This window comes from Arachis ipaensis, chromosome B9 (assembly GCF_059453495.1).
Source record: "Arachis ipaensis isolate K30076 ecotype BB chromosome B9, ASM5945349v1, whole genome shotgun sequence".
Lineage (NCBI taxonomy): Eukaryota > Viridiplantae > Streptophyta > Magnoliopsida > Fabales > Fabaceae > Arachis > Arachis ipaensis.
Window position 1 is genome coordinate 98,374,885 of NC_142444.1, and position 25,855 is coordinate 98,400,739.

The 25,855-nt window shown below is 39.2% G+C and overlaps 1 non-coding gene across 1 annotated transcript; it reads left to right on the forward strand.

Moving 5' to 3' along the window:
- The first annotated feature begins 21,799 nt into the window (after nucleotides 1-21,799).
- Nucleotides 21,800-21,903, forward strand: LOC148545589 (small nucleolar RNA R71). The gene has a single exon (XR_015901488.1). It is a non-coding gene; the product is annotated as a small nucleolar RNA R71 (small nucleolar RNA).
- The last annotated feature ends 3,952 nt before the right edge of the window (nucleotides 21,904-25,855 follow it).

Below are 25,855 nucleotides of genomic sequence, written 5' to 3' on the forward strand. Positions count from 1 at the left end.
CAATCATATCTTCTTTTTCAAATCTTTTTCAAAATAAATTTCAATCACATCTCTTTCAAAATTTGATTTCAAAATCTTTTCTAACTTCTTATCGTTTCAAATTTGATTTTCAAATCTTTTTCAATTAACCACTTAACTTTTTGTTTGATTCTTATCTTTTTCAAAACTACCTAACTAACTCTCTCTCTCTAATTTTCGAAAATCCCTTCCCTCTTTTTCAAATTTCCTTTTTAATTAACTAATTGTTTTAATTTAATTTGATTTCAATTTTAATTTTCGAATTTTAACTTTAATTTTAAAATGTTTTTATTTTATTTTATTTAAATTTTCGAATTCTTCTCTCTCTCATCTCCTTCTATTTATTTATTCATCTACTAACACTTCTCTTCCACCCAAAATTCGAACCCCATCTCCCTCTCTGTGTTCGAATTTTCCTCTTCTCTTTCTTATATTCTTCCCTTCTTATACTTGCATAAGGAATCTCTATATTGTGACATAGAGGATTCCATATTTTCTTTTGTGTTCTCTTCTTTTTCATATGAGCAGGAACAAGGATAAGAACATTCTTGTTGAAGCCGATCCTGAACCTGAAAGGACTCTGAAGAGGAAGCTAAGGGAAGCTAAAGCTCAACTCTCTGGAGAAAATCTGACAGAAATTTTCGAAAAAGAAGGAGACACGGCCGAAAATAATAACAATGCAAGGAAGATGCTTGGTGACTTTACTGCACCAAATTCCAATTTACATGGAAGAAGCATCTCCATCCCTGCCATTGGAGCAAACAATTTTGAGCTTAAACCTCAACTAGTTTCTCTGATGCAACAAAACTGCAAGTTTCATGGACTTCCATCTAAAGATCCTTTTTAGCTCTTAACTGAATTCTTGCAGATCTGTGATACTGTTAAGACCAATGGGGTAGATCCCGAGTTCATTTTGAGTTTCATGAATGAAACAAGGTCCTCCATTAGAAATTTGGAGGCACAAGTAGGCCAGCTGAGTAAAAGGGTCACTGAAACTCCTCCTAGTACTCTCCCAAGAAATACAGAAGAGAATCCAAAGAGAGAGTGCAAGGCCATTGATATAACCAAAATGGCCGAACCCACGAAAGAGGAGGAGGACGTGAATCCTAGTGAGGAAGACCTCCTAGGACGTTCAGTGAACAATAAGGAGTTTCCCTTAGAGGAACCAAAGGAATCTGAGGCTCATTTAGAGACCATAGAGATTCCAATGAACCTCCTTCTGCCCTTCATGAGCTCTGATGAGTATTCTTCTTCTGAAGAGAATGAAGATGTTACTGAAGAGCAAGTTACTAAGTACCTTAGTGCAATCATGAAGTTGAATGCCAACTTATTTGGTAATGAGGCTTGGGAAGATGAACCTCCCTTGCTCACCAATGAACTGATTGCATTGGATAGGCAGAAATTACCTCAAAAGAAACAGGATCCTGGTAAATTCCTAATTCCCTATAACATAGGCACCATGACCTTTCAGAAGGCTATGTGTGACCTGGGGTCAGGAATGAACTTAATGCCACTCTCTATAATGGAGAAACTCAGAATCCTTGAGGTACAGGCTGCCAATTTCCCATTAGAGATGGCAGACAAATCTATGAAAATGGCTTATAGATAAGTTGAGGATGTGTTAGTAAAGGTTGAAGGCCTCTACATCCCTCCTGATTTCATAATCCTAGACACTGGGAAAGATGAGGATGAATCCATCATCCTTGGAAGATCCTTCCTAGCCACAACAAAAGCTGTGATTGATGTAGACAGAGGAGAGTTGGTCCTTCAACTGAATGAAGACTACCTTGTGTTCAAGACTCAAGGTTCTCCTTCTGTAACCATGGAGAGGAAGCATGAAAAGCTTCTCTCACTGCAGAGTCAACCAAAGCCCCCACAGTCAAACTCTAAGTTTGGTGTTGGGAGGCCACAACCAAACTCTAAGTTTGGTGTTGAACTCCCATATCCAAACTCTAAGTTTAGTGTTGGGAGGTCTCAACAATGCTCTGAACATCTGTGAGGCTCCATGAGATCTCACTGTCAAGCTATTGACATTAAAGAAGCGCTTGTTGGGAGGCAACCCAATATATTTAATTATATCTATATTATTTTTATTTTCATGTTTATTTCGTGTTTTATTAGGTTGATGATCATGTGGAGTCACAAAAACTACTGAAAATCTAAAACAGAATGAAAAACAGAATAAAAAACTGCACACCCTGGAGGAAGAGCTTACTGGCGTTTAAACGCCAGTAAAGGTAGCAGAATGGGCGTTAAACGCCCAGTCTGGCACCATTCTGGGCATTTAACGCCAGAAACAAGCACCAGACTGGCGTTTAACGCCAGAAATAAGCACCAGACTGGCGTTTAACGCCAGAACAGAGCATTCAACTGGCGTTAAACGCCAGAAACAAGCAGCAGTCTGGCGTTTAAACGCCAGGATTGCACCCAGAGGAAGGCTGGCATTAAACGCCAGAAACAAGCATAGAGCTAGTGTTTACCGCCAGAAACAAGCTACATTTGGGCGTTTAACGCCAGAACCAAGCATGGAAGTGGCGTTAAATGCCAGGATTGCATGCATACAGCGTTTTACACGCCTAAAAGGTGCAGGGATGTGAAATCCTTGACACCTAAGGATCTGTGGGCCCCATAGGATCAATGGCACCAAAGACTTGGTTATAGTGAATTGATAATTAAAACATAATTAAGATATAAACTAAGATAGAGATACTTATGTAATTCATTGGTGCGAGTTTCAGATAAGCATGTAGAGATGCTTTCGTTCCTCCTGAACCTCTGCTTTCCTGCTGTCTTCATCCAATCATTCATACTCCTTTCTATGGCAAGCTATATGTTAGGCATCACCGTTGTCAATGGCTACATCCTGTCCTCTCAGTGAAAATGGTCCAATGCGCTGTCACTGCATGGCTAATCATCTGTCGGTTCTCGATCATACTAGAATAGGATTTACTATCCTTTTGCGTCTGTCACTACGCCCAGCACTCGCGAGTTTGAAGCTCGTCACAGCCACCCCTTCTCAGATCCTACTCGGAATACCACAAACAAGGTTTAGACTTTCCGGATCTCAAGAATGGCCGTCCATTGATTCTAACTTATACCACGAAGACTCTGATTAAGGAATCCCAGAGATATTCATTCAATCTAAGGTAGAACGGAAGTGGTTGTCAGGCACGCGTTCATAGTTGGGAATGATGATGACTGTCATGATCATCACATTCATATTGAGGTGCGAATGAATATCTTAGAATCGGAATAAGCTTGAATTGAATAGAAAAACAATAGTACTTTGTATTAATTCGTGAGGAACAGCAGAGCTCCACACCTTAATCTATGGTGTGTAGAAAGTCTACCGTTGAAAATACATAAGAGAAAGGTCCAGGCATGGCCGAGAGGCCAGCCCCCATGATCTAAGAACTAAACGTCCCCAGATGTCTAATACAGTAGTAAAAAGTCCTATTTATGCTAAAACTAGTTACTAGGGTTACAAAGATAAGTAAATGATGCAGAAATTCACTTCCGGGGCCCACTTGGTGTGTGCTTGGGCTGAGCATGAAGCTTTCACGTGGAGAGGTCGTTCTTGGAATTGAACGCCAGTTTGTAACGTGTTTCTGGCGTTTAACTCCACTTTGCAACTTGTTTCTGGCGTTTATTAACTCTAGAATAAGGCAGAGAGCTGGCATTGAACGCCAGTTTGCGTCATTTAAAATCGGGCAAAGTATGGACTATTATATATTGCTGGAAAGACCTGGATGTCTACTTTCTAACGCAATTGAGAGCGTGCCATTTGAAGTTATGTAGCTCCAGAAAATCTACTTTGAGTGCAGGGAGTCAGAATCCAACAACATCTGCAGTCCGTCTTCAACCTCTGAATCTGATCTTTGCTCAAGTCCCTCAATTTTAGCCAGAAAATACCTGAAATCACAGAAAAACACACAAGCTCATAGTAAAGTCCATAAATGTGATTTTTATTTAAAAACTAATAAAAATATGCTAAAAACTAACTGAATTATACTGAAAACTATGTAAAAATAATGCCAAAAAGCGTACAAATTATCCGCTCATCACAACACCAAACTTAAATTGCTACTTGTCCCCAAGCAACTGAAAATCAAATAGGATAAAAAGAAGAGAATATACTATAAATTCCAAAATATCAATGAAACTTAGCTCCAATCAGATGAGCGGGACTTGTAGCTTTTTGCCTCTTGAATAGTTTTGGCATCTCACTTTATCCATTGAAGTTCAGAATGATTGACATCTTTAGAAATTCAGAGTTCAGATAGTGTTATTGATTCTCCTATTTCAGTATGTTGATTCTTGAACACAGCTACTTTATGAGTCTTGGCCGTGGCCCTAAGCACTTTGTTTTCCCGTATTACCACCGGATATATAAATGCCACAGACACATAACTGGGTGAACCTTTTCAGATTGTGACTCAGCTTTGCTAAAGTCCCCAATTAGAGGTGTCCAGGGTTCTTAAGCACACTCTTCTTTTGCTTTGGACCTCAACTTTAACCACTCAGTCTCAAGTTTTCACTTGACACCTTCACGCCACAAGCACATGGTTAGGGACAGCTTGGTTTAGCCGCTTAGGCCAGGATTTTATTCCTTTAGGCCCTCCTATCCACTGATGCTCAAAGCCTTGGATCCTTTTTATTTACCCTTGCCTTTTGGTTTTAAGGGCTATTGGCTTTTTGCTCTTGCCTTTTGGTTTAAGGAGCTTTTGGCTTTTTCTGCTTGCTTTTTCTTTTTCTTTCTCTTTTTTTTTTTCGCAAGCTTTTGTATTCACTGCTTTTTCTTGCTTCAAGAATCATTTTTATGATTTTTCAGATCATCAAATAACATTTCTCCTTTTTCCTTATTCTTCAAGAGCCAACATATTTAACATTCATAAACCACAATATCAAAAGACATATGCACTGTTCAAGCATTCATTCAGAAAACAAAAAGTATTGTCACCACATCAAAATAATTAAACTAGTTTCAAGGATGAATTCGAAACCATGTACTTCTTGTTCTTTTATTTTTAGAACATTTTTTCATTTAAGAGAGGTGATGGATTCATATTCATAACTTTATGGCATAGACACTTAGACACTAGTGATCATATAGTAAAGACACAAACATCAATAAAACATAAAGCTCAAAAATCGAAAAACAGTAAAATAAATAGACAAGGAGATTAAGGAATGAGTCCACCTTAGTGAGGTTGGCGTCTTCCTCTTCTTTAAGAACCAATGGTGCTTTTGAGCTCCTCTATGTCTCTTCCTTGTCTTTGTTGCTCCTCCCTCATAGCTCTTTGATCTTCTCTAATCTCATGGAGGATGATGGAGTGCTCTTGGTGCTCCACCCTTAGTTGTCCCATATTGGAACTTAATTCTCCTAGGGAGGTGTTGATTTGCTCCCAATAGTTTTGTGGAGGAAAGTGCATCCCTTGAGGCATCTCAGGGATTTCATGGTGAGGAATTTCCTCATGCTCATGTTGAGGCCCATGATCCCTTGTTTGCTCCACCCTTTTCTTAGTGATGGGCTTGTCCTCTTCAATGAGGATGTCTCCCTCTATGTCAATTCCAGCCGAATTACAGAGGTGGCATATGAGGTGAGGAAAGGCTAACCTTGCCCAAGTGGAGGACTTGTCAGCCACCTTGTAAAGTTCTTGAGGTATAATCTCATGAACTTCTACCTCCTCTCCAATCATAATACTATGGATCATGATGGCTCGGTCTATAGTAACTTCAAACCGGTTACTAGTAGGAATGATTGAGCGTTGAATAAACTCTAACCATCCCCTAGCCACTGGTTTGAGGTCATGCCTTCTTAGTTGAATCGGCTTGCCTCTTGAGTCAATTTTCCATTGAGCTCCTTCCTCACATATGTCTATGAGGACTTGATCCAACCTTTGATCAAAGTTGACCCTTCTTGTGTAGGGGCGTGCGTTCTCTTCCATCATTGGCAAGTTGAACGCCAGCCTTACATTTTCCGGACTGAAATCTAAGTATTTCCCCCGAACCATGGTAAGCCAATGCTTTGGATTCGGGTTCACACTTTGATCATGGTTCCTAGTGATCCATGCGTTCGCATAAAACTCTTGAACCATTAGGATCCCAACTTGTTGAATGGGGTTGGTGAGGACTTCCCAACCTCTTCTTTGGATCTCAAGTCGGATATCTGGATACTCATTCTTCTTGAGCTTGAAAGGAACCTCAGGGATCACTTTCTTCTTGGCCACAACTTCATAGAAGTGGTCTTGATGGACTTTTGAGATGAATCTCTCCATCTCCCATGACTCAGAGGTGGAGGCAATTGACTTCCCTTTCCTCTTTCTTGAGGATTCTCTGGCCTTAGGTGCCATCAATGGTTATGGAAAAACAAAAAAGCTATGCTTTTACCACACCAAACTTAGAATGTTGCTCGTCCTCGAGCAAAAGAAGAAGAAGAAGAAGAGATGAAGGAGAGGGAGAGATGTGTGTGTTTTGGCCAAGTGGGAGAAGAGAGGGTAGTGTTGTGTGAAAATGAAGAAGGAATGAGGGGTTTATATAGTGGAGGGAGAGGGGTTAGGGTTCGGTCATTTAGGGTGGGTTTGAATGGGAAAGTGATTTTGAATTTGGAGGTAGGTGGGGTTTATGGGAAAGTGTAGTAGAGGTGATTGGTGAAAGGGTGTGGGGAAGAGTGGTTGAGTTGATTGGTGAAGGGTGTTTGGGAAAGGTGAGTTGAGATAGGTGGGGATCCTCTGGGGTCTACAGATCCTGAGGTGTCAAGGATTTCACATCCCTGCACCTTTTAGGCGTGTAAAACGCCCTATGCATGCAATCATGGCGTTTAACGCCACTTCCATGCTTGGTTTTGGCGTTAAATGCCCAAATGTAGCTTGTTTCTGGCGTTAAACGCCAGCTCTATGCTTGTTTCTGGCGTTTAATGCCAGCCTTCCTCTGGGTGCAATCTTGGCATTTAAACGCCAGATTGCTGCTTGTTTCTGGCATTTAACGCCAGTTGAATGCTCTGTTCTGGCGTTAAAAGCCAGTCTGGTGCTTGTTTCTGGCGTTAAACGCCCAGAATGGTGCCAGACTGGGCGTTTAACGCCCATTCTGCTACCCTTACTGGCATTTAAACGCCAGTAAGCTCTTCCTCCAGGGTGTGCAGTTTTTCATTCTATTTTTCATTCTGTTTTTTATTTTTCAGTAGTTTTTGTGACTCCACATGATCATCAACCTAATAAAACACGAAATAAACATGAAAATAAAAATAATATAGACATAATTAAATATATTGGGTTGTCTCCCAACAAGCGCTTCTTTAATGTCAATAGCTTGACAGTGAGCTCTCATGGAGCCTCACAGATGTTCAGAGCATTGTTGAGACCTCCCAACACCAAACTTAGCGTTTGGATATGGGAGTTCAACACAAAACTTAAAGTTTGGTTGTGGACTCCCAACACCAAACATAGAGTTCAGAGCTCCACACCTTAATCTATGGTGTGTAGAAACTCTACCATTGAAAATACATAAGAGAAAGGTCCAGGCATGGCCGAGAGGCCAGCCCCCATGATCTAAGAACTGAACATCCCCTGATGTCTAATACTGTAGTAAAAAGTCCTATTTATGCTAAAACTAGTTACTAGGGTTACAGAGATAAGTAAATGATGCAGAAATCCACTTCTGGGGCCCACTTGGTGTGTGCTTGGGCTGAGCATGAAGCTTTCACGTGGAAAGGTCATTCTTGGAGTTGAACGCCAGTTTGTAACGTGTTTCTGGCGTTTAACTCCACTTTGCAACTTGTTTCTGGCGTTTAACTCCAGAATAGGGCAGAGAGATGGCGTTGAACGCCAGTTTGCATCATCTAAACTCCGGCAAAGTATGGACTATTATATATTTCTGGAAAGCCCTGGATGTCTACGTTCCAACGCAATTAAGAGCGCGCCATTTGAAGTTATGTAGCTCCAGAAAATTCATTTTGAGTGCAGGGAGGTCAGAATCCAACAGCATCTGTAGTCCTTCTTCAACCTCTGAATCTGATCTTTGCTCAAGTCCCTCAATTTCAGCCAGAAAATACCTGAAATCATAGAAAAACACACAAGCTCATAGTAAAGTCCATAAATGTGATTTTTATTTAAAAGCTAATAAAAATATGCTAAAAACTAACTAAATTATACTGAAAACTATGTAAAAACAATGCCAAAAAGTGTATAAATTATCCGCTCATCACAACACCAAACTTAAATTGTTGCTTGTCCCTAAGCAACTGAAAATCAAATAGGATAAAAAGAAGAGAATATACTATAAATTCCAAAATATCAATGAAACTTAGCTCCAATCAGATGAGTGGGACTTGTAGCTTTTTGCCTCTTGAATAGTTTTGGCATCTCACTTTATCCATTGAAGTTCAGAATGATTGGCATATATTGGAATTCAGAGTTCAGATAGTGTTATTGATTCTCCTAGTTCAGTATGTTGATTCTTGAACACAGCTACTTTATGAGTCTTGGCCGTGGCCCTAAGCACTTTATTTTCCCGTATTACCACCGGATACATAAATGCCACAGACACATAACTGGGTGAACCTTTTCAGATTGTGACTCAGCTTTGCTAAAGTCCCTAATTAGAGGTGTCCAAGGTTTTTAAGCACACTCTTCTTTTATTTTGGACCTCGACTTTAACTGCTCAGTCTCAAGTTTTTGGCGCCGTTGCCGGGGATTATTTGAGTTTGAACAACTGACGGTGAATCTTGTTGCTTAGATTAGAAAAATTTTGTCTTTTGGGTCAGAGTCTTTTATTTTTTTTCAAAAATCTTTCAAAAATATTATTTTTTGTTAGTAATTTTTAGTTTTTCTGTGAGTTTAGTGTCAATTTTTAAGTTTGGTGTTTTCTTGTTAATCTTTCTTCAGTTTTCAAAAATTTTATTTTGGTTTTCTAAAAATTTTAAGTTTGGTATTCTATTTTCATGTTCTTGTTGTTATTGTGAGTCTTCAAAGTGTTCTTGAGTCTTCCTTGTGTTTTGATATTAAAATTTTTAAGTTTGGTGTTCCTTGGTATTTTCCTTCCAAAATTCTCAAAAACAAGGAGCATTAGATCTTAAAATTTTAAATTGTGTGTCTTTTGTGTTTTTTTCTCTTTCCTCATTAAATTCAAAAATATCTTTTCTCTTTAATTTAATTGATTTTCGAAATTTTCTTTCAAAAATTCAGATTTTTATTCTAAAAACTTTCTATTTTATATTATCTTAGTTTTAAAAATTCAAAATTCAAATCTTTTTCGAAAATCATATTCAAAAATTTTCAAATCTTCTCAATTAATTAGTCAATTCAACATTCAAATTTCTTTTTATTTTGCTTTCCTTTTAATTTTCAAAATCCATATTTTATTTTCCAATTATTTTACTCTATTTTATTTTATTTTTTTCGGTTATTTTGAATTTAATAAAATAGAAATTTAAAAATATATTTTACTTGCAATTCACATCATCTCCCTTTCTCCTTCATGGACTTAAGTGGAAATGAACAGTCCAGAAGGGCTCTGGGGTCATATGCTAACCCCGCTACTGCTTCATTTGGGAGTAGTATCTGTATACCCTCCATCGGAGTCAGTAGTTTTGAGTTGAATCCTCAGCTCATTATCATGGTGCAGTAAAGTTGCCAGTATTTCGGTCTTCCACAGGAAGAGCCTACAGAGTTTCTGGCACAGTTTTTACAAATTGCTGACACAGTACGTGATAAAGAGGTAGATCAGGATGTCTACAGACTATTACTATTTCCATTTGCTGTAAAAGATCAAGCTAAGAGGTGGTTAAATAACCAACCCAAGGCCAGCATAAGGACATGGAAACAGTTGTCTGAAAAATTCCTGAATCAATATTTCCCTCCAAAAAGGATGACCCAGCTAAGGCTGGACATCCAAGGCTTTAAACAAGGAGATAATGAATCCCTTTATGATGCCTGGGAGAGGTACAGAGAGATGCTAAGAAAATGTCCCTCTGTATTGTTTTCAAAGTGGGTGCAGTTAGACATCTTTTACTATGGGCTTACAGAAAGAGCTCAGATTTCTCTAGACCACTCAGCTGGTGGGTCTATACATATGAGAAAGACAATTGAAGAGGCTCAAGAGCTCATTGATACAGTTGCCAGAAATCAGCATCTGTACTTAAGAAGTGAGTCTTCCATGAAAGAAGAAGCTAAAACAGTAACTGCTGAACCCAGTCCTGCAGAACAAGTTACTGAATTCAATCAGCAATTGGATATTCTTACAAAACAGCTGGCCAAATTCAAGGAGATGCTGCAATACACAAGAATGGCCAACATGAATATAGAAGTACAGTTAAGGCAAACAAAACAGCAGTTATCAAAACAGATAACAGAAGAGTGCTAAACAGTCCAATTAAGAAGTGGGAAAACATTAAATACCCCACTTCAAAGTAGCAGGAAGCTAAGAAAAGAACAACTGATAGAAGATGAACAAACTGCCACCCAAAATCCCTCTGAGGACAGTAAGAGCCCAGAGAGGAATAATTTGGGCGTTCAAACGCCAGAAAAGGGTGAAAAGCTGGCGTTAAACGCCCAACCCATGCTCAGTGCTGGCATTCAAACGCCAGAAACAGGCAAGGAGTTGGTGTCAAACGCCCAAAGGGAGCTCAGTTTTGGCATTTAAATGCCAGAAATAGGTAGAAATTGGGCGTTAAACGCCAATTCAGCTTTCAATCCTGGCGTTCAAACGCCAGTGTGGAATCAGACACATACAAGTGCTGATAACAATCCCTCTAAAAAGGCTTTTTCAACCACTTCTGTAGGAAATAAGCCTGCAGCAACCAAGGTTGAGGAGTATAAAGCCAAGATGCCTTATCCTCAAAAACTCCGTCAAGAGGAGCAGGATAAGCAATTTGCTCGCTTTGCAGACTATCTCAGGACTCTTGAAATAAAGATTCCGTTTGCAGAGGCACTTCAGCAAATACCCTCTTATGCCAAGTTCATGAAAGAGATCTTGAGCCATAAGAAGGATTGGAGAGAACCTAAAAAAGTTCTCCTCACTGAAGAATGCAGTGCAGTCATTCTGAAAAGCTTTCCAGAGAAGCTTAAAGACCCCGGGAGCTTTCTGATACCATGCGTGTTAGAGGGTAATTGCACCAAGACAGCTTTATGTGATCTTGGGGCAAGCATCAACCTAATACCTACGTCCACTATCAGAAAGCTTGGTTTAACTGAAGAAGTTAAACCAACCAGGATATGTCTTCAACTTGCTGATGGCTCCATTAAATACCCATCAGGCGTAATTGAAGACATGATTGTCAGGGTTGGGCCATTTGCCTTTCCCACTGACTTTGTGGTGTTGGAAATGGAGGAACACAAGAGTGCTACTCTCATTCTAGGAAGACCTTTCCTAGCAACTGGACGAACTCTCATCGATGTCCAAAAAGGGAAAGTAACCCTGAGGGTCAATGAGGATGAGTTCAAGTTAAATGCTGTCAAGGCCAGGCGGCATCCAAACACACCAAAAGACTGCATGAAAGTTGATCTTATTGACTCTTTAGTAGAGGAGATCAACATGGCTGAGAGTCTCGAATCAGAGCTAGAAAACATCTTTAAAGATGCTCATCCTGATTTACAGAGGAAATAAAAGAGCCTCTGAAGATTCCTCAGGAAGAGGAAAAAACCTCCTAAACCCGAGCTCAAACCACTACCACCATCCCTGAAATATGCGTTTTTGGGAAAAAGTGACACTTTTCCGGTAATCATAAGCTCTGCTTTAAATCCACAGGAAGAGGAAGCCCTATTTCAAGTGCTAAGGACACACAAGACAGCTCTTGGGTGGTCCATAAGTGACCTTAAGTGCATAAGCCCAGCTAGATGCATGCACAAGATCCTATTGGAGGATAATGCTAAACCAGTGGTTCAACCACAGAGGCGGCTAAATCCACCCATAAAGGAAGTGGTGCAGAAAGAGGTCACCAAGTTACTGGAGGCTGGGATTATTTATCCTATTTCTGATAGCCCCTGGGTGAGCCCTCTCCAAGTTGTCCCCAAAAAGGGAGGCATGACAGTGGTTCACAATGAAAAAAATGAACTGGTTCCTACAAGAACAGTTACAGGGTGGCGCATGTGTATTGACTACAGAAGGCTCAATACAGCCACCAGAAAGGATCATTTTCCTTTACCATTCATAGACCAGATGCTAGAAAGATTAGCAGGTCATGATTATTACTGCTTTTTGGATGGCTATTCAGGCTACAACCAAATTGTAGTAGATCCCCAGATCAAGAGAAAATAGCATTCACATGTCCATCTGGAGTTTTTGCGTACAGAAGGATGCCATTTGGGCTGTGTAATGCACCTGCAACCTTTTAGAGATGCATGCTCTCTATTTTCTCTGATATGGTGGAAAAATTTCTGGAAGTCTTCATGGATGACTTCTCAGTATATGGAGACTCATTCAGCTCCTGCCTTGATCACCTGACACTGGTTCTGAAAAGATGCCAAGAGACTTACCTGGTTTTAAACTGGGAAAAATCACACTTTATGGTGACTGAAGGGATTGTCCTTGGGCACAAGATTTTGAACAAGGGAATAGAAGTGGATCAAGCTAAGGTAGAGGTAATTGAAAAATTACCACCACCTGCCAATATTAAGGCAATAAGAAGCTTTCTGGGGCATGCAAGATTTTATAGGAGGTTTATAAAGGATTTCCCAAAAATTGCAAAACCTCTAAGCAACCTGCTAGCTGCTGACACGCCATTTGTGTTTGACACAGAGTGTCTGTAGGCGTTTGAAACTCTGAAAGCTAAGCTGGTCACAGCACCAGTAATTTCTGCACCAGACTGGACATTACCATTTGAACTAATATGTGATGCCAGTGACCATGCCATTGGTGCAGTACTGGGGCAGATGCATGACAAACTTCTGCATGTCATTTATTATGCTAGCCGTGTTTTAAATGATGCCCAGGAAAATTACACAACCATAGAAAAAGAATTGCTTGTAGTGGTTTATGCCATTGACAAGTTTAGATCATACTTAGTAGGATCAAAAGTGATTGTGTACACTGACCATGCTGCTCTTAAATATCTACTTACAAAGCAGGATTCAAAACCCAGGCTCATAAGATGGGTGTTACTTCTGCAAGAGTTTGATATAGAAATAAGAGACAGAAAAGGGACAGAAAACCAAGTGGCTGACCATCTGTCCCGGATAGAACCAGTAGAAGGGGCGTCATTCCCCTCTATTCAGATCTTTGAGACCTTTCTGGATGAGCACTTGTTTGCCATACAGGAAACACCATGGTTTGCAGATATTGCAAACTATAAAGCTGCAAGGTTCATACCCAAAGAGTACAGCAGGCAACAAAAAAAAATTAATTACTGATGCAAAGTACTAGTTGTAGGATGAACCCTATCTCTTTAAGAGATGTGCAGACGGAATAATCCGTAGGTGTGTGCCTAGAGAAGAAGCACAGAAGATCTTATGGCATTGCCATGGATCACAATATAGAGGCCACTTCAGAGGTAAGCGAACAACCACCAATGTCCTCCAATGTGGCTTCTACTGGCCTACCCTCTATAGAGATTCCCGAGAGTTCGTACGTAACTGTGACAGCTGCCAGAGAGCTGGCAATTTGCCTCATGGTTACGCCATGCCTCAACAAGGGATCTTGGAGATTGAGTTGTTTGATGTATGGGGTATTGACTTCATGAGACCTTTCCCACCATCATTCTCAAACACCTATATTCTGGTAGCAGTTGACTATGTATCCAAATGGGTGGAGGCCATTTCCACACCCCCTAATGATACTAGGATAGTGCTGAAGTTTCTCCAGAAACATATCTTTAGCAGGTTTGGGGTTCCCAAAGCCATAATTAGTGATGGGGGCACTCACTTCTGCAACAAACAGCTATACTCCGCTATGGTCCGGTATGGAATTAGTCATAAGGTGGCAACTCCATACCATCCACAGACAAACGGACAAGCTGAAGTCTCTAATAGAGAACTAAAAAGAATCCTGGAACGGACTATAAGTACCCGTAGACAGGATTGGGCGAGAAGCTTGGATGATGCTCTATGGGCTTACAGAACAGCATTCAAGACTCCTATAGGGACCTCTCCATACCAGCCTGTATATGGTAAGGCCTGTCATCTGCCTGTGGAACTGGAACATAAGGCCTACTGGGCAACCAGATTCCTAAACTTTGATGCCAGATTAGCTGGAGAAAAAAGATTGCTCCAGCTAAATGAGCTAGAGGAATTCAGACTCACTGCTTTCGAAAATACAAAGCTTTACAAAGAGAAAGCAAAAAGGTGGCATGATAGAAGGCTGTCATCTAGAGTCTTTGAACCAGGACAGAAGGTTCTGCTGTTTAACTCTAGGCTCTGGCTATTTCCCGGGAAACTGAAATCCCGGTGGATGGGACCATATGTGATTACAAGTGTGTCACCACATGGCTATGTGAAGCTTCAAGATATTGATTCTGATAAGAAATTCATTGTTAATGGACAAAGAATCAAGAATTATCTTGAAGGCAATGTTGAGCAAGAGTGCTCAAGGCTGAAGCTAGATTAAAAGCTCAGCAAGGTCCAGCTAAAGACAATAAAGAAGCACTTGCTGGGAGGCAACCCAGCCATTGGCAAAAATTTTTTCTGTTAATTTATTTTATTTTATTCTATTATTCATTTTATTTATTGTGCAAGTTCAATTTTAAGTCTTCAAGGTAAGGAATCAATTGCATAAGTTCATAGGGTTACAGAAGGATTCAGAGCACAAAACAGGGAAAAGGAGCTCACTGGCAAGAAAACGCCAGAATGGGCCATTCTTGGTGTTTAACGCCAATTTTGCAGCGTCCTGGGCGTTCAGAAAAACCCCCAGTGACAAGAGATTTCTGGCATTTAACGCCAGCCAGAAGCAACAGCTGGGCGTTAAACGCCCAAAAGAGGCTACAGATGGGCGTTAAACGCCCAAAACAAGCAGTGTTTGGGCGTTTAACGCAAGGATTGTGGAGGGAGGAAAATTTTGTTCCCAACTTGATTTTTTTTTTAATTTTCATATTTCCATCCATATTTTCTTGCATAAACATATTCCCATACTTTCAATTGTCAAACTTTTTTTTTCAAAAATATCACAACATTTTATGTCCTAGGATTAAATCTTTCTCAAATCTTCTTCAACCTCTTCTCAAATCTTTTTCAAAACAATTCTATCTTTTTCAAATTTCTTTCATATTCATCAATATCTTTTTCGAATACTCACAACATTTTTAGAACAAATCTATCTTTTTCAAATATCTTTCATATCTCTTTCAATTTTAAATTACATCTTTTTCTATCACACTTATCTTTTCCAAATTTTATTTTCTATCATATCTTTTTCAAAAGTTTTCGAAAACCCACCCCCCTTCCCTTTAAATACTCGTTTGGCCTCCCCCTCTCCTCCACCATTCGAACTTGGCTCTCCCTCTATCCCTCTCCTTTCCTTTCTTTTGCTTGAGGACAAGCAAACCTCTAAGTTTGGTGTGTCTATCCGTGATCACTAAACCAATACCCACCAAGATTATGGCTCCTAAGGGAAAACAAACCACCTCAAGAGGCAAGAAAGAGAATATTCCAAAACCACTTTGGAATCAAGGGAAGTTCTTAAACAAAGAACATTCAGACCATTACTACAAAATAATGGGTCTAAGGTCAGTGATCCCGGAAGTTAAATTCAATCTGAAAGAAGACGAATATCCGGAGATCCAAGAGCAAATTCGAAACAGGAGCTGGAAAAACCTAACTAATCCTGAGACAAAGGTGGGAGGAAATATGGTTCAGGAATTTTACTCTAATCTGTGGCAAACAGACAGGCGGAGAATAGCTGGAACTGCATTCTATGACTATCGAACTCTGGTCAGAGGGAAGATTGTTCACACCCACCCTGACAAAATAAGGGAGATCTTCAAGTTGCCTCAACTGCAAGATGACCTGGACTCCTTTAATAGGAGAATGATGAGAGCGAATAAGAGCTTGGACAAAATCCTAGAGGACATATGCCTCCCTGGGACCAAGTGGACGACCAACACAAAGGGTGTCCCAAACTAACTCAAGAGAGGAGATCTCAAACCAGTCGCTAGAGGCTGGCTGGACTTCATTGGGCGTTCTATATTGCCCACTAGCAACCGCTCTGAAGTCACCCTCAAAAGAGCAGTAATGATTCATTGCATTATGTTAGGGAACGAAGTGGAAGTTCATCAGCTAATTTCTTGTGAGCTCTACACAATTGCAAACAAGAACTCCAAAGATGCCAAATTGGCCTATCCAAGCCTAATCTCCATGGTATGTAAAGACGCTGGGGTAAAGATGGGAGTAGATGAGTATGTATCAGTTGAGCAACCAATCACTAAAAAGTCAATGAAAGGACAACAAGTGCAGGACAACCCCATCAAGAGGAGAGCACAGGAGTTCCTCCCAGAAATCCCTCAAATTGAAAACTGGGAGCGCCTAGAAGCATCTATTACCAAGTTACAAGAAACTGTGGATCAACTGAAAGAAGAACAGCAAAATCAGAATAACATGCTCTGCAAACTGCTGAGGGAACTAGAAGAACATGGGCGTGAACTGAAGGAATTAAAGCGCCAGAAGCTATCTCTTGAAGGACCAAGCACTCCACAGACTAAAGAGGCATCTACCTCCCAAAGCAAAGGTTGTTGAGTCCTAACTCTGTGATAACCTATTATCTATTTTTAGAATATTTGAATATTAAATTTAGAGTCGATTGTCCCTATGTCCTTAGTTTCTCTTCTTTTATTGCTAAATGTCTGCTTTTATGTTCAATTTATATTATTTTCATTTAATAATAAATAAAAATTAGAGTTTATTCCTGAAAGCTATGAGTGTCCTATGAATCCATCACCTTTCTTAAAAGAAAAATGTTTTAATTACAAAAGAACAAGAAGTACATGAATTTTGAATTCATCCTTGAAATTAGTTCAATTATTTTGATGTGGTGACAATATTTTTTGTTTTCTGAATGAATGCTTGAACAGTGCATATGTCTTTTGAAATTATTGTTTATGAATGTTAAATATGTTGGCTCTTGAAAGAATGATGAAAAAGGATAAATGTTATTGATAATCTGAAAAATCATAAAATTGATTCTTGAAGCAAGAAAAAGCAGTGAACACAAAAGCTTGCGAAAAAAAAGGGAGAGAAAAAGAAAAAGTAAGCAGAAAAAAGCCAATATCCCTTAAAACCAAAAGGCAAGGGTAATAAAAAGGATCCAAGGCTTTAAGCATCAGTGGATAGGAGGGCCTAAAGGAATAAAATCCTGGCCTAAGCGGCTAAACCGAGCTGTCCCTAACCATGTGTTTGTGTCGTGAAGGTGTCAAGTGAAAACTTGAGACTGAGCGGTCAAAGTCGAAGTCCAAAACAACAACAGAGTGTGCTTAAGAACTCTGGACACCTCTAATTGTGGACTTTAACAAAGCTGAGTCACAATCTAAAAAGGTTCACCCAATTATGTGTTTGTGGCATGTATATATCCGGTGGTAATATTGGAAAACAGAGTGCTTAGGGCCACGGCCAAGACTCATAAAGTAGCTTGTGTTCAAGAATCAACATACTGAACTAGGAGGGTCAATAACATTATCTAACTTCTAAGTTCCTATAGATGCCAATCATTCTGAACTCCAATGGATAAAGCGAGATGCCAAAACTATTCAAGAGGCAAAAAGCTACTAGTCCCGCTCATCTGATTGGAGCTAAGTTTCATTGATAGTTGGAATTTATAGTATATTCTCTTCTTTTCATCCTGTTTTATTTTCAGTTGCTTGGGGACAAGCAACAATTTAAGTTTGGTGTTGTGATGAGCGGATAATTTATACACTTTTTGGCATTGTTTTTAGGAAGTTTTTAGTATAATTTAATTTGTTTTTAGTATATTTTCATTAGTTTCTAGGCAAAATTCATATTTCTGGACTTTACTATTAGTTTGTGTGTTTTTCTATGATTTCAGGTATTTCCTGGCTGAAATTTAGGGAGCTGAGCAAAAATCTGATTTAGGCTGAAAAAGAACTGCTGATGCTGTTGGATTCTAACCTCCCTGCACTCAAAGTGCATTTTCTGGAGCTACAAAAATCCAATTGGCGCGCTCCCAATTGCGTTGGAAAGTAGACATCCAGGGCTTTCCAGAAATATATAATAGTTTATACTTTGCTCAAGTTTAGACGATGCAAACTGGCATTCAACGCCGGTTCTCTGTCCTATTCTGGCGTAAAATGCCAGAAACAGGTTACAAGTTGGAGTTCAACGCCCAAAACAGATTACAAACTGGCGTTTAACTCCAAAAACAGCCTAGGCACGTGTAAAGCTCAAGTCTCAGTCTCAGCACACACCAAATGGGCCCCAGAAGTGGATTTCTGCACTATCTGTGATAGTTTACTCATTTTCTGTAAACCTAGGATACTAGTCTAGTATTTAAACAACTTTTAGAGATTTATTTTGTATCTCATGACATTTTAGATCTGAACTTTGTACTCTTTGACGGCATGAGTCTCTAAACTCCATTGTTGGGGGTGAGGAGCTCTGCTGTGTCTCGATGAATTAATGCAAGTACTTCTGTTTTCTATTCAAACACGCTTGTTTCTATCTAAGATATTCATTCGCATTTTAATATGATGAATGTGATGATCTGTGACACTCATCACCATTCTCAACCTATGAATGCGTGCCTGACAACCACTTCCGTTCTACATCAGATTGAATGAGTATCTCTTGGATTCCTTAATCAGAATCTTCGTGGTATAAGCTAGAACCCATTGGCAGCATTCGTGAGAATCCTGAAAGTCTAAACCTTGTCTGTAGTATTCCGAGTAGGATTCAGGGATTGGATGACTGTGACGAGCTTCAAACTCGCGAGTGCTGGGCATAGTGACGGACGCAAAAGGATAGTAAATCCTATTCCAGTATGATCGAGAACCTACAGATGATTAGCCGTGCAGTGACAGCGTACCTAGACCATTTTCACTGAGAGGACGGATGGTAGCCATTGACAACGGTGATCCACCAACACATAGCTTGCCATAGGAGGAGCCTTGCGTGCGTGAAGAAGAAGACAAGGGGAAAGCAGAGATTCAGAAGACAAAGCATCTCCAAAACTCCAACATATTCTCCATTACTGCGTAACAAGTACTATTTAATCCATGCTTTTTATTTATTACAATTTAAAACAAAGAATTATTGATATCCTGACTAAGAGTTATAAGATAACCATAGCTTGCTTCAAACCAACAATCTCCGTGGGATTCGACCGTTACTCACGTAAGGTATTACTTGGACGACCCAGTGCACTTGCTGGTTAGTGGTACGAGTTGTGAAAAGTGTGATTTACAATTCGTGCACCAAAGTGATTTTGAATTTAGAGGTAGTGGGGTTTATGGGAAAGTGTGGTGGAGTTGATTGGTGAAAGGGTGTGGGGAAGAGTGGTTGAGTTGATTGATGAAGGGTGTTTGGGGAAGAGGGTTATTGGATTGTGTGAAGAAGAGGGGGAAGGTGAGTTGAGGTAGGTGGGGATCCTGTGGAGTCTACAGATCCTGAGGTGATCCTGTGGGGCCCACAGATCCTGAGGTGTCAAGGATTTCACATCCCTGCACCTTTTAGGCGTGTAAAACGCCCTATGCATGCAATCCTGGCATTTAACGCCACTTCCATGCTTGGTTCTGGCGTTTAACGCCAGCCTTTCTCTGGGTGCAATCCTGGCGTTTAAACGCTAGACTGCTGCTTGTTTCTGGCGTTTAACGCCAGTTGAATGCTCTGTTTTGGCGTTAAACACCAGTCTGGTGCTTGTTTCTGGCGTTAAACGCCCAGAATGGTACCAGACTGGGCGTTTAACGCCCATTCTGCTACCCTTACTGGCGTTTAAACGCCAGTAAGCTCTTCCTCCAGGGTGTGCAGTTTTTCATTATGTTTTTCATTCTGCTTTTGATTTTTCAGTAGTTTTTATGACTCCACATGATCATCAACCTAATAAAATACGAAATAAACATGAAAATAAAAATAATATAGATATAATTAAATATATTGGGTTGCCTCCCAACAAGCGCTTCTTTAATGTCAATAACTTCACAGTGAGTTCTCATGGAGCCTCACAGATGTTCAAAGCATTGTTGAGACCTCCCAACACCAAACTTAACGTTTGGAAATGGGAGTTCAACACCAAACTTAGAGTTTGTTGTGGCCTCCCAACACCAAACTTAGAGTTTGACTATGGGGACTTTGGTTGACTCTGCAGTGAGAGAAGCTTTTCATGCTTCCTCTCCATGGTTACAGAGGGAGAACCTTGAGTCTTGAACACAAGGTAGTCTTCATTCAGTTGAAGGACCAACTCTCCTCTGTCCACATCAATCACAGCTTTTGCTGTGGCTAGGAAGGGTCTTCCAAGGATGATGGATTCATCCTCATCCTTCCCAGTGTCTAGAATTATGAAATCAGCAGGGATGTAGAGGCCTTCAACCTTTACTGACATGTCCTCTACTTGTCCATAAGCCATTTTCATAGATTTGTCTGCCATCTCTAATGAGAAATTGGCAGCCTGTACCTCAAGAATTCCCAGTTTCTCCATTACAGAGAGTGGCATTAAATTTATTCCTGACCCCAGGTCACGCATAGCCTTATCAAAGGTCATGGTGCCTATGTCACAGGGAATTAGGAATTTACTAGGATCCTGTTTCTTTTGAGGTAATTTCTGCCTATCCAATGCATTCAGTTCATTGGTGAGCAAGGGAGGTTCATCTTCCCAAGTCTCATTACCGAATAATTTGGCATTCAACTTCATGATTGCACCAAGGTACTTGGCAACTTGCTCTTCAGTAACATCTTCATTCTCTTCAGAAGAAGAATACTCATCAGAGCTCATGAAGGGCAGAAAAAGGTTCATTGGAATCTCCATGGTCTCTAAATGAGCCTCAGATTCCTTTGGTTCCTCTAAGGGAAAATCCTTATTGTTCACTGAACGTCCTAGGAGGTCTTCCTCACTAGGATTCACGTCCTCCTCCTCTTTTGTGGGTTCGGCCATTTTGGTTATATCAATGGCCTTGCACTCTCTCTTTGGATTCTCTTATGTATTGCTTGGGAGATTACTAGGAGGAGTTTCAGTGACCCTTTTACTCAGCTGGCCTACTTGTGCTTCCAAATTTCTAATGGAGGACGTTGTTTCATTCATGAAACTCAAAGTGGCCTTAGATAGATCAGAGACTATATTTGCTAAGCTAGAGGGATTCTGATCAGAATTCTCTGTCTGTTGCTGAGTGGATGATGGAAAAAGTTTGCTATTGTTAAACCTGTTTCTTCCACCATTATTAAAGCCTTGTTGAGGCTTTTGTTGATCCTTCCATGAGAAATTTGGATGATTTCTCCATGAGGGGTTATAGGTGTTTCTATAAGGTTCACCCATATAATTCACCTCTGCTATTGCAGGGTTCTCAGGATCATAAGCTTCTTCTTCAGAAGATGCCTCTTGAGTACTGTTGGATGCAGCTTGCATTCCATTCAGACTCTAAAAAATCATATTGACTTGCTGAGTCAATATTTTGTTCTGAGCCAATATGGCATTCAGAGCATCAATTTCAAGAACTCCCTCCCTCTAAGGCGTCCCATTACTTACAGGAATCCTCTCAGAAGTGTATATGAACTGGTTGTTAGCAACCATGTCAATGAGTTCCTGAGCTTCTACAGGCGTTTTCTTTAGGTGGATGGATCCACCTGCAGAATGGTCCAGTGACATCTTTGATAACTCAGACAGACCATCATAGAATATATCCAGGATGGTCCATTCTGAAAGCATGTCAGATGGACACTTTTTGGTCAGTTGCTTATATCTCTCCCAAGCTTCATAGAGGGATTCACCTTCTTTCTGTCTGAAGGTTTGAACATCCACTCTAAGCTTACTAAGCTTTTGAGGAGGAAAGAACTTGGCTAAGAAAACCGTGACCAGCTTATCCCAAGAGTTCAGGCTATCTTTAGGTTGAGAGTCTAACCATATTCTAGCTCTGTTTCTCACAGCAAACGGGAAAAGCATGAGCCTGTAGACCTCGGGATCTACCCCATTGGTCTTAACAGTATCACAGATCTGCAAGAATTCAGTTAAGAACTGAAAAGGATCTTTAGATGGAAGTCCATGAAACTTGTAGTTTTATTGCATCAGAGAAACTAGTTGAGGTTTAAGCTCAAAATTGTTTGCTCCAATGGCAGGGATGGAGATGCTTCTTCCATGTAAATTGGAATTTGGTGCAGTAAAGTCACCAAGCATCTTCCTTGCATTATCATTATTTTCGGCCATGTCTCCTTCTTTTTCGAAAATTTCTGTCAGATTTTCTCCAGAGAGTTGAGCTTTAGCTTCCCTTAGCTTCCTTTTCAAAGTCCTTTCAGGTTTAGGATCGGCTTCAACAAGAATGTTCTTATCCTTGTTCCTGCTCATATGAAAAAGAAGAGAACACAAAAGAAAATATGGAATCCTCTATGTCACAGTATAGAGATTCCTTATGCAAGTATAAGAAGAGAGGAATATAAGAAGGAGAAGAGGAAAATTCGAACACAGAGAGGGAGATGGGGTTCGAATTTTGGGTGGAAGAGAAGTGTTAGTAGATGAATAAATAAATAGAAGGAGATGAGAAAGAGAAGAATTCGAAAATTTAAATAAAATAAAATAAAAACATTTTAAAATTAAAGTTAAAATTCGAAAATTAAAATTGAAATCAAATTAAATTAAAACAATTAGTTAATTAAAAAGGAAATTTGAAAAAGAGGGAAGGGATTTTCGAAAATTAGAGAGAGAGAGTTAGTTAGGTAGTTTTGAAAAAGATAAGAATCAAACAAAAAGTTAAGTGGTTAATTGAAAAATATTTGAAAATCAAATTTGAAAAGATAAGAAGTTAGAAAAGATTTTGAAATCAAATTTTGAAAGAGATGTGATTGAAATTTATTTTGAAAAAGATTTGAAAAAGAAGATATGATTGCAATTTATAAAAAAAAGATATGATTGAAAAGATATGATTGAAGAAGAAATTAAAAAGATTTGATTTTGAAAAATATTTTGAAATTAGCAATCAAAAATATATGATTGAAAATTAAAAAGGTATGATTTTGAAAATTAAAGTTGATTACTTGACTAACAAGAAACAAAAAGATATGATTTTAAAATTTAAAGATTGAACCTTTCTTAATAAGCAAGTAACAACTTGAAATTTTTGAATCTAAAAATTAAATGTTAGTGAGATTTTCGAAAATATGAAGTAAGAATAGGAAAAAGATTTTGAAAATCAATTTTTTTTTTAAAAATTCGAAAATATATAAAAATAAATAAAAAAGATTTGATTTGTGAAAAAGATTTGAAAAGATAGAATTTTGAAATTGAAATTTATGAGTAAAACAAGGAAAGATATATTTTTTATTTTTGAATTTTTAATGATGAAAGAGAGAAACACAAAATTGAGACAAAACATAGAAATTATGAATCAAAACAACTAATGCATGCAAGAACACTTTGAATGCAAAGATGAACACCAAGAACACTTTGAAGATCATGATGAACATCAAGTATCTATTTTTGAAAAATTTTCGATAAAAGAAAACATGCAAGACACCAAATTTAGAAATTTTTAATATTTAGACACTAAGAAATTGAAAATGCATATGAAAAACAAGAAAAGACACAAAACAAGAAAATATGAAGATCAAACAAGAAGACTTGTCAAGAACAACTTGAAGATCATGAAGAATGCAATGCATGGATTTTCGAAAAATGCAAGAAAGAGATAAACATGCAATTGACACCAAACTTAAAAACTGACACAAGACTTAAACAAGAAACATCAAATATTTTTGGTTTTATGATTTTATTAAATTTTTTTGGTATTTTTCGAAAATTAATTGGAATAAGAAAAATAAGGATTTCAAAATTTTTAATAGGAATTCCAGGAATCTTGCAATGTTAGTCTAATGCTCCAGTCCAGGAATTAGAAATGGCTTACTAGCCAGCCAAGCTTTCAGTGAAAGCTCCGGTCCAAAACACTAGACATGGCCAATGGCCAGCCAAGCTTCAGCAGATACAAATCAGACATACAACAGCTGATACTTCATCCAACTTCATATGCTGATAAGTGGAAGCCTCGGTCCAAATGAATTAGACATGGCTTTACAGCCAGCCAGGCTTCAACGTGCTTCATGAAACTCTAGAATTCATTCTTAAAAATTCTGAATAAAAATATATTTTTGAAAATATTTATTTTGTTATTATTTTTTTTTTCGAAACTAAGTATAATAAAAACAAAAAGCTTAAAATTAAAATAAATTTACCTAATCTGAGCAACAAAATGAACCGTCAGTTGTCCAAACTCGAACAATCCCCGGCAACGGCGCCAAAAACTTGGTGCACGAAATTGTGATCATCAACAATGGCGCCAAAGACTTGGTGCTCTCAAACGTGAATCACACTTTGTCACAACTTCGCACAACTAACCAGCAAGTGCATTGGGTCGTCCAAGTAATAAACCTTAAGTGAGTAAGGGTCGATCCCACGGAGATTGTCGGCCTGAAGCAAGCTTTGGTCACCTTATAAATCTCAGTCAGGCGGATCTAAATGGTTATAGTGAATTGATAATTAAAACATAATTAAAATATAAACTAAGATAGAGATACTTATGTAATTCATTGGTGCGAGTTTCAGATAAGCATATAGAGATGCTTTCGTTCCTCCTGAACCTCTGCTTTCCTGCTGTCTTCATCCAATCATTCATACTCCTTTCTATGGCAAGCTGTATGTTAGGCATCACCGTTGTCAATGGCTACATCCTGTCCTCTCAGTGAAAATGGTCCAATGCGCTGTCACTGCATGGCTGATTATCTGTCGGTTCTCGATCATACTGGAATAGGATTTACTATCCTTTTGCGTCTGTCACTACGCCCAGCACTCGCGAGTTTGAAGCTCGTCACAGCCACCCCTTCCCAGATCCTACTCAGAATACCACAGACAAGATTTAGACTTTCCGGATCAAGAATGGCCGTCCATGGGTTCTAACTTATACCACGAAGATTCTAATATCTCGGACTCGGTCCCCTGTATTAGATACCTAAGAGATACTCATTCTATCTCATCTTCATGTAGAATGGAAATGGTTGTCAGGCACGCGTTCATAGGTGAGAATGGTGATGAGCGTCATATAATCATCACATTCATCATGTTCTTGGGTGCGAATGAATATCTTAGAGAAGAAATAGATGTGAATTGAATAGAAAAACAATAGTACTTTGCATTAATTCCTGAGGAACAGCAGAGCTCCACACCTTAATCTATGGTGTGTAGAAACTCTACCGTTAAAAATATATAAGAACAAGGTCCAGGCATGGACGAATGGCCAGCCTCCCTCAATTGCATATGAATTTGAAAATAGGGAAAAAGGGCTCTTATACAACAGTAAAAAGTTCTATTTATGCTAAACTAGTTACTAGGGTTACAGGAATGAGTAAATGATGCGGAAATCTACTTCCGGGGCCCACTTGGTGTGTGCTTGGGCTGAGCATTGAGCTTTACACGTGTAGAGACTTCTCTTGGAGTTGAACGCCAGTTTGTAACCTGTATCTGGCGTTTAACTCCACTTTGCAACCTGTTTCTGGCGTTTAACTCCAGAATGCAACATGGAACTGACGTTGAACGCCAGTTTGCGTCATCTAAACTCGAGCAAAGTATGGACTATTATATATTGCTGGAAAGCTCTAGATGTCTACTTTCCAACGCAATTGAGAGCGCGCCATTTGAAGTTTGTAGCTCCAGAAAATCCACTTTGAGTGCAGGGAGGTCAGAATCCAACAACATCTGCAGTCCTTCTTCAACCTCTGAATCT